At 35.2% G+C, this 10,689-nt stretch overlaps 1 long non-coding RNA gene across 1 annotated transcript; it reads left to right on the plus strand.

The window, feature by feature from the left end:
- The first annotated feature begins 6,214 nt into the window (after window positions 1–6,214).
- Window positions 6,215–7,227, plus strand: LOC127097257 (uncharacterized). The gene is made up of 2 exons (XR_007792972.1): window positions 6,215–6,762; window positions 6,900–7,227. It is a non-coding gene; the product is annotated as an uncharacterized LOC127097257 (long non-coding RNA).
- The last annotated feature ends 3,462 nt before the right edge of the window (window positions 7,228–10,689 follow it).

The raw sequence follows: 10,689 nt of genomic DNA on the forward strand, positions 1-10,689 counted from the left end.
AGTATATTTAATCTCAATAAGATGGTATTGATAGAATGAATGAAGGATTGATAAATAAGGTAGCTCGCGAAGAATATGAATTCTCCTGCCTACGTATTCTCATCGTGTAATGAAAAAGTCAGAGCTTTCGTAGTTCAACCCACTACGGTTGACAGTAAGATGATTGATGAGGCAAGAGAAGTGATTGATTGACAATGGAATATGAAGAGACTTGGCAGTTGATTGATAAGAATCACACTAAATTTTATGAATAAGGGTGAATGCTTTGAGTAGCTAGGGCATACGCCCCATACGCAAAGTCACTCTAGACAAGGGTAGGAGAAACTCCGTTTCATCATTTCTCATTACTTAAGGCTCGTGGCGTATGATACTTCTCGTAACTAACAAGTTGTTGGAGAAGAATCCTCATTGATGCTCCTTGAGTTGATGTTGCTTTGTATGAATAAGAATTGGTAGTTTACTCAATTCGTATTGCACTAAAGTCTATGAATAAGGGTGAATGCTCTAAACAGCTAAGGCCTACGCCCCGTACACAGAGTCGCTCTAGACAAGGGTAGGAGAAACTCCGTCTCATCATTCCTTATTACTTAAGGCTCATATCATCCAATTTGAATCGTATATACCAAGTGTTGACCTGTAATTTATCTTGTATAATCCACTGCTCGATGTGACTGGGATATCTTGCATGAAAGACTGATCTTGAAGCTTGGAGATCCACATCATTAGAATTAGTCCTATCAAGTGATCAAGTGACTTTTGATCACTCGAATGGACTGTGGGGTTATACATGATCAAAGGATTTAATTGATCAAAATTGATTTAAAACTTATGACTAATCCTAATCTAAGAGTTAGAATTAAATTCACAGGCTATTCCTAAGGGGAACATGCACTTGCTAGTCAAGGACTTGATTTAAACTAATTAGAATTCTAAGTCTATATTAATCTTAAGGGAGAATGTCATGTTAATCAAAAACTTGATTAAAACTATCTAAAATTCTAAGTCAAAAATTAGTCCTAAATCAACATGCACTTATATGGCTAAAACAACAAAGTGAACCCCTAAGACTGACTTGCTAAGGGATTCCCCAACATAGTCGCCAGTTGTCACATCTCGGAGAAACGCGCACATGAAAACAGAGTCTCCACCAATGTTATTTATCCCGAGAGAGGGAAAGGAAACATTGAGTAAAACTACAGAATGATGAATCTAATGGTCTCGCAACCAAGAGATGGGTAAGGGAGTCGATTATGCAAGGAAAGGTGTTAGCACCCCTCAAGTCTGTAGTACTCTACATGATCCACTCTTGTTGTTATAATCAAAGGGTGTGTCAAATCTAAAACTAGGTTGCAAAGGGAATGCATGAAAATGAATTATTAATAGAGAACAAGAAAAGATTTTTATTCTTGCGCTCGCTTAGGTTTTGCAACCCAATGCCTATGTATAAAAAAGAATTTGTAGTTCTTCTAAAAAACTTTGGTGTGTTGGTGTTTTTTATGGGTAACAACCCTTATTGAAAATTTTCATAAGAAAAGCCAAGTGGCAAAAGGAGTTTTGATCTGTTGAGTGTTTTTGTTGAAAGAATACATCAGATGGTCCCTCAAAAGGTGAGGGTATTTGTGTATTTCTCTCTTAATTGTGAAAGAGTTTCAATAATATTAGAGTGTTTTTGAATTTGGTTAAGAAAAAGGTTTTAATTTTAGAATGGATGCAAAAGAGGAAAAGTAAAAAAAAGGGAATCTCAATCCTACTTGTTGTCATGCAATGTGGACCTAAAGTTAGGATCAAGGGAACTTCTATCTAATGCTGTCATGCATGGATACCAATCCTAAGGTCTACTTAGTTCAATATTGACCAAGAAAGAACTAAAGGATCCTATAGGGAACATGCAATCGAAAACTTAAGCAGGACAAGCAAACATCACATGAACATGTAATTAGGTAAACACCTAGGTAAGTAACAAACCAAAACCATAGATAACATAAAGAGAACTTAAACAAGTAGCATTCATATCATCGAGGAAAAATAAGAGAAGCGATGGCAATTAAATAATCACACACTAAATGAGAACTGAACACTTACCCACACACAGGCACTTAGACAAGATACCTAAAGAAATACCTACCCAAACAAGCAAGCATCAGAGATGAAAGAACATGCAATTAGGTGAACACCCAAGCAAGCAGTAAGGTAGAAGAAAAGATGTTAATTGAACATTCACACATCAAACCATAAATAGAAAGATTTAAGGCATACAAGAGATGAACATCTCATAACCTAAGAACTATCCTAATTGAACAAGTAAGGAGGCAAAACACACAAACAAAGATAACCAACCAAATGAACATGTTATCAAATACTCATGGGGAAGCAACTTATCATCCAAGTAAGCACTTAGACATGTTAATCAAAACCCTAAAGGTCATGCGCAAGAGGTTTTGGCATTAGAAAACTCAAAAGAAAGTAGGCACTTAAGCAAGCTAGCATGCAAGGCTACAAGTGTAGAGTACTTAACTTAGCATGGTATAAGAAAGTGGATTGAAGTGGAGAAGACGAGATTACATACAAGTCAGCAACTAAGGCACAATAAACTCATTATCATCAATCAATCATGCTTGGAAAATAAGTGTCACAAACAAGCACCAAGGTAAGGTCACAAACAAACCTAATTGGAAACTAGTCCTCTAATTTAGGTGCTAACAAGCAAGGATAAAAGAGAAGGGGCATGATGAATAAAGAAGAGACAAACATGAAAAAGATGTTCAACTTAAACATGTCTCTATGTGTTGTATCCCAAAATTTCCCCTCCCTTTTTGCTTTTCATCTAACCTATAACTTGAGATCCATCTATACTCATTCATGCCTTATTTATGTGCATCATTCATTCATGATTAATACATGCCAACAAGCATCATAGACTCAAGGCTATGGTCAATGAAAATTAGGGATTTGGCTTGAATATGGTGGTTTTCCTCATCATATGGGTTGAAACCCTAATTGATTGATTCTTTGGGACATTGGCTCTTGAAGCCTACACCATGTTGTTCTTAGGGGCATCTCACCCCTAATTCTTAGGTTTGATTCTATGGGGTATGGTGCTTGACTTTGTGGATATCTGGCATTGACTTCTAAACCCTAATCATGCCCCATAACCCAATTTTCATTTGATCATCTATTGTGATAGATCCATTTACTTGGTTAAGGTTCATCCCATGGCCTTTTGTTCTCAGACATTCATGTTGTTTCCTTGGTTTTGTTTCCATGCTTAGCCCATACCTTACTCTTGCCTTGTTTAGACTCTTTGTATCTGACCACCTCCTCATGCTCGTAGCTTGCTCATGCTCTCATGTCATTATTCACAAATTCAATTCACGCCATTGATGTTTGGCCCATGGATCTTTGTTTAAGTCATATTCACTGCTTTGGTCCTTACTAGGGTCTTTGGTTCACTCAAGTTAGATCATGGGTCATTCTCTCATTGGATCTCTAGCTTTGATCCCAAGCCCATGGTACTTTCAAATTCCTAGGTCATTGATTCATGTTTGCATTAATGCATTGCTTATCTTAGTTCATTTCTTATTTTGGTCCGTTGTGATTTCATAAGGGCATGCATTCTTGATTCATCTGTGAATTTTGGTCCACTTGGTTCATGTATTATCATATGCTTATGATCTTTATGATTCAAATGATCAAAAGTTTTGATTTGGTTCATCATAGTGTTTGTGTTTAAGCCATGTTCAATCCACTTTTTAAGTCATTTACAATTCATGTCTAAGTCTTGGTCTTAAGCCTGTCCACAAGACATTCATTCTAGTCCGTCAAATCATCCATTTCAGTCCAATCCATTTTCATAGGCAATGAACCATAATGTTCAAGTTCCATATCAAGTTCAAATTTTAATATCATAATTAAAGTCGTTCATTCAAGAACCAAGATCATTTCACGAAATACCAATCCAATTCACATTTTCAATTCCAACTTCATTCATAAGCCAATTCACATACACAAATCTAAACCATTCAAATCATGTTCATACATGATAAAATGGTAAAAAAAAAGGGTGAACTTTGACCAAGTGTTGACTTTGGTCAACAATTGACTTTTTGGTCAATTTTGACCAAAGTCAACCGAATTACAATCATGAACCGTTAAATTATGTCAAGCCATTTTCCATTTTTACCATTTCTATTTCTATTTCATTATGCCATTAATCAAAATTTCCAAACATATAAACCAAGTATTCAACCGTCTTTTCATATACATTTCGCATATAATTCATAATTCCAATTACAAAATATCATTCATACAAAAATTCCATTCAATTTTCAATTCCAATCTCATCATAATGCAATAATGTCACAATTGGAATTTCCGATTATTTACAAGTCAATTTCATTCTAATTCTAAACATTCCATTTAATATCCAACTTCACATTCAAGGTTCAAATACACGATCTTACATATAAATCAAATCCAAAAGAACACAACCTCATGACATAAAGTTCTTACTTTTGATTCAAAACCTATGTCGATCCAATACATGACAATCCTACCAAACTAAATCTACAAAGTCCAAATCACTTAATTTCCAACCATGTACAATTTTCAACTCAATTACTTCTCATTGAGCCATTCAAACTTCAAAACAACTTCATACATATTTTACATTTCAAAACTTAAATCAATTCGAGTTTACAAACACCTTGCCATGTATTCTAATTACAACTATATAACCCTACATTCAAACCAAACCAATACCCATTTCAAGATTTCAAAAATCCCAAGTCCAATTCATTCAAAAATATTGAAATCCAATTCCAAAGTTCTTCAAACCAAGACAATGCCACACCAAAACTAAAATGACCAATCAATTTGACATTGCTCCTCCAAGCAACCTGCAAATCAGTGCAGAAAGTGTTAAGAACCCTTGGCCAATCAATCTATTCCTTGTGCCAGTAACAGTTCCACGAATTATGAATGCTTTGATTTTCTCATTGCACGATGAGAATACGTAGGCACGAGGGTTTAAATCCTCCGCGAGCATATTTATTTATTTCTCCCCATCAATCTCCATGATGCATCCATAATTCTACCTTCATTCACTCCATGTGGTATACCCTATCTTGGAGCCAAATACACTATCTCTTTGAGCTCCATCTTGTGAACCAAGAGTTGTCTGTCTCGTACACAAACACTTAATTCTTTTTGTTTTCGGCTATACCATACAATGGCAGACGCTTCAGACTACCCACATATTGGTCAACGCCAGTTTTACTCTTGGGTTCAGTTTTCACCCTTTTTGGAGTTCAAACCATAATCCTTTGTTTCAGTCCATACCTTTATCACAATTCTTTTCATCTTCCACCACTAGTTCTATGAACTATGGAGCTATGAATTCCTTATTGCACTATAAGGATACGTAGACATGAGGGTCTCAATCCTCACCAAGCACTCTATCTATTCTTTTACCCTTATTCTTTCGCGAGTAACCTTCAGATATAACATTCATTCGAGCAAGAACAACCAAAACAGTTCTCATGGAGTACCATTGATGTAAGGGGTGCTAATACCGTCTCTTTGCATAACCGACTTTCTTACCCAATTATCTCTTTCCCCCGAATTTTATCGACGTTTTCCCTTTCCTTCGGGATTCAATAAAATTCGATGGCGACTCTGTTGTATGTTCAAGCGTGCGATGCGTTCGGGTATATTTCCGCTAACTTCAATTGTGACGGCCTAAATGTGATTATTACAGCGGTTTCAACCCTCACAATTCTAAAAAAATGGGTTTGTTCGGATAGTATTATCCGGACAAACACTATAAAAAGACTAGTAAATCGTGGCCATCTAAATATGAATATTATGGCAATAGTCTTTTCAATCGTAAAAAATGATGCTTCTCAAACAAAATATATTAGGCTTAAATACATTTTTGATCTTCCTATTTAGATGTTTTTAACTTTTTGATCTATCTATTTCAAAACTCAGTTTTTAATGATATGAGAACAATGATTAGAATAAAAAAAATTATTAATCAATATTTATAATATTATAAATGATTATATTAAAAAAAATAAAACAAAATAAAAAGTTATAGATTTATTTAATATTTTTTACATAATAATTAATAGTTACTATTAATTAACAAATTATAATTAATTCTTAGAAACTAAAAGGTAAACTTTTTTTAAAAAATTAACAAATTATAATTATATTTAGGTTACTTTATCTTCTTCCTCTTATTCAACTTCATCTTCATTAAACATCGTCAAAATTCCAGAAAAAAATTCTAGAAAAACATCAACAACACTATAATATTTATAAAATTCCAAACAAAAAATAACTTCAACAAGACTATATTATTTTTTGGTATAATAATCAATCAAAGAAGTGCCCAGAAAAGGATTCATCTCTAACCCCTATCTGCTTATCAAAAAAAATCTCAAACCCCTAGCCTCAGAAAAAATACTCATTCATATGAGACCCTATTAAAGTTATCAGTACAGTAGCTACACAGAGAACGAAGGTCCACATGGTGTGCACATTCAAATGTGTTGTTGTTTCATAGATCGAAGTGAACGAAAGATGAAAGAGAGGGAGCGACCAAGGTGAAGGGAGGAGTGGTGTTCAGTGACGACGGAGGCCGATATCGTAACGGTGGAGTCGTGGTTGCTCCGGGAACGATAGTCGTTTATCGACGATGATGGATCTGGTACCTGCGGTGATTATCGAAGGCCTAACCGTACAACTTCCGAAAATAAGGTTCTCTATTTTGAAATCTCTTTTCCTTTCTATAATTTTGTTGTTGCAATTATTCTTTTGCTTTGAAGGTTATTTTTCTTCTAACTTCTATTAGTTTTAGATGAATTTAGTGGTTTTTGATGATTTTTTTGGTTTAGGTTTTGGAAATTGTGGGAGGGATAACAAGAAGACAAGGAAAAGGGAAAATTGTTTCCTGAGAAAGTGATTGAAAAAGGGAAAGGCGATTCATTTGTTAGGGAAAGTTGCTGGAAAAGAGAAATGTGAAATTGGATCTGTATAGCTTTTTAGGCGAGATTGAATCTTATTTGTTTGGACTTAAATGTGTTGAGTTACTAGTTAGAAGCCTGAAAACGAACTATGCCATAGAAATGTAACTATGGTCAAAATAATTATTATAGTATTGTTGAAGTTCTCGTGGAAGATGAAGATGAATAAAAGGAGGAAGAAGAAGAAACCTTAAAATAACTATACATTGTTAATTTCTAAAAAGTTAATTTCTACATTTTAAATTTTAAAAGATCAATTATAATTGTTAATTAATAATTATTAATTTACTATGTAAAACATATTTTTTTTAATCATCAAATCATTTATTTACAAGCATATGATGATTTGACTAGGATTCGAAATAAAAGGCCACGAATCGAAGGTGTATAGATTAAGGAAAGTTTTGTATGATTTGAAGTAACCCCAAGAGCTTGGAATAAGAGAATAGATAACTTCCTGATCGAAGCAGGTTTCACAAAGTGTGTCTTTGAACATGAAATGTATGTCAATGATGCAGTCAGGGTTAGTCGAATCATCATATACTTGTATGTAGATGATTTGATGATTACAGGTGGAATATGATATGATGAAGTACATATGCATTAAGAAATGTTGATTTTACATCCAATTGATGTATCTTCATCCTTTATATGCTACCGTCGACACAACAATTCTGATTGTCTCCATCCTTGCGACAAGTGGTACACTTCGTCGAAGTCAATACCAGGTTTATGCAAAAAACCTCTCGCCACTAGTCTTGCCTTATGCTTGGCAATTCCATCATTTGACCTTCGTTTCAGCTTGTAAACCCACTTTATATTAATCGACTTCTTGATTGACTCTTCGGCAAGCTCCCATTTCTTGTTCTTCTCGATTACCTTGAGTTCTTCTTTCGTGGCTTGATCCAAATTGATTTGTTCTGCTTCAACCGTCACCTTTTACATCGAATGCTTGATATGGAAATCTCTCATATCCAACTAGCCTTGTCGACTCATTTCTTTCTCTAGTCGATCTTCTAACATTCTGTTCAGGTGGTTCTTCATTTCGATTTGTTGGGACTTCAGTTTGTTGAACTTTTTCAAACATAGTTGTAACTGTATCTGACTCCTGTCGAACTGACCCATGACTTCAATCTCACCCTTTGCTTTCATCTATTAGAACATCTCAACTGGTCACAAGTTTATCATCATTTGGTGAATATGGCCCGTATGCACCAGTCAGACGATAACCTATGAGCGTTACCGCCTGAGATCGATCATCTAGTTTATTCCTTAATTGTCCAGGTCTATGCCTGAAGCACATTGATTCAAACACTCTAAGATGACTAACATTCGGCTTCACACCTGTCCAAGCCTCATAAGGAGTCTTCTCGACTATCTTCTTGGTTGGACATCTATTTAGAATGTATACTGTTGTCGAAGTTGTTTAACCCCCAAAATCTCTTTGGCATATCTTTAGCTTTCAACATGCTCCTAGTCATGTTCAGTATACTTTGATTCTTGCTCTCAGCTATGCCATTATGTTGAGGTGTATAGAATGCAATGACCTCATACTTTATTCCTTCCTTGTTGCAAAATCTAACAAATTCTCGAGAGGTGTATTCACCACCACCATCAATTCTCAATTTCTTCAGCTTACATCCATTTTGCTTCTCGACATACAATTTGAACTTTTTAAACTGTGTGAATACCTCACTCTTCCTTTCAATAAGGTAAATCCACATATATCTGGTGAATTCATCTATGCAGGTTAGAAAATAGTAGTTACCTCAATTCGACCTTACTTTAAATGGTCTACACACATCATAGTGAACTAACTTTAGCTTTTTCTTCAACCTCATGGACAAGTCATGTTTGAATGCTTTCCTAGCCTGCTTTGCTTTGCAACATTCCTCACACACCTGACTTGGTTCTTTCACCTGAGGCAAGTCATACACCATCTTCTTCTGGTTAAATATACCTAAACTTGTGAAGTTTAGATGTCCGTACATGTGATGCCACATCCAGTTCTTGTCTTCTTTTGCATTCAAGCAAGACATTTGTGATTAACTGGGTTGATCTCTACTTTGAAGGTCTTGTTGTCTGCCAATGGTGCATTCAGAATCAACCTTCTAGCAATACGATACACCTTCATATGATTTTTTTCTATCTTCGTGTTGTACCATTTTGCAAGTAATTGACCCATGCTTATCAAATTACTTGTCATCGAAGGTACATACAACACATCAGTGATGTTGGCTTTTCGACCATATTTTATAACAACAAAGATGTATTCCTTTCCATCTGATATGATGTGCCTTCCATCTGCAAACTTTCACTTTATCAATTGATTCATCTAGCTTGGTGAACACGTCTTTATCATCAGTCATGTGGTTATTATATCCTTAATTCAGGTACCACATGTTGGTTTTCCTAGTGTTTGACTGAGTGTTTGCCATGAGTAACATATCCTCACAATCACTATCTTTAGCATATGCATACTGAACTTCATCGCTATCTTTAGCATGTGCATACTGAACTTCATCGCTATCTTTCGTGTGTGTTTCCTTCTTTCTTTGTAACACTGCACCTCCTTCATGTCAACTTTCTTCCCAGAATACTTATTGACCATGCCTTTGTTGATCGAGCCAGAGAGATTCCTTGAGTTCTTTCTTAACTTCTCATCATTAGCAAGATTTTTTCCATGCTTCACCTTTTCTTTCCTAGATTTCTTGATGAATCTTGCTTGTAGTGCATGTTTAGTCACCTTGTCCCTTTTTGAGTTCCTCTGCTTCAGCCTCATCTCACGAGCCTCTATGAAGTTTGAAGTTCTTCTTACTTTATCTCAGCTAGGTTCTTGGACTCTTCAATTGACATTACAATGTAATCAAACTTCGTAGTCATAGATCTCAACACTTTCTCCTTCTTCTACAAATTATTGATTGATCCATCACACGACTTTATATGGTTCGTTAACATCATCACACGTGAAAGATGTTCCAAGACTGATTCATCCTCCTTCATCTGAGTCATCTCAAATTTCTTTCTCAATGTTTGCAACTTCACCCTTTTCAGTTTTTCATCTTCGCCATACAAGTTCTTTAACTTGTCCCACGCTCCTTTTGTCGTTTCTTCTTCAATAATCTTATCAAACATGTTAGAATCCACACACTGGTGAATCAAGAACAAATTTTTTCCATCTTTCTTTCTTCGTTCCTTGTGCGTAGCTTGCTGAACATCATCTGCATTTGCTTCCAATAATGGTACTCCATCATTCACGATTTCAGCCACATCTTGAAATATGAAGATGACCTTCATCACGCAACCCACCGTTCATAGTTCTCATTTTTTAAAACTGGTCGATTTGCTGGAATTGCATTGATGTTGTTGTTCTGTTTGCCATTACAGATTCTCTTTGAATCGTAATCGAGCTCTTGATACCAATTTGTTGAAACAAATAGTTTTCAAGAAAGATAGGAGAAGAAGAAGAGAGAAAAGAGAGAAAATTGAATTGTAAAAAAAGAAAAATACTATTGAGTGAAAGTTGTTATGTTTTACATCATACAATGCCCTTATATAGGCAATTAAAGCCTAGGTCCAAAACTACAAAAATAGACTCAAGCCCAAAACATACAAAGTATAAAATACAAACAACAATTTACATTTCGACATAACATATTAT

Source organism: Lathyrus oleraceus, chromosome 6 (genome assembly GCF_024323335.1).
Source record: "Lathyrus oleraceus cultivar Zhongwan6 chromosome 6, CAAS_Psat_ZW6_1.0, whole genome shotgun sequence".
Taxonomy (NCBI): Eukaryota; Viridiplantae; Streptophyta; class Magnoliopsida; order Fabales; family Fabaceae; genus Lathyrus; species Lathyrus oleraceus.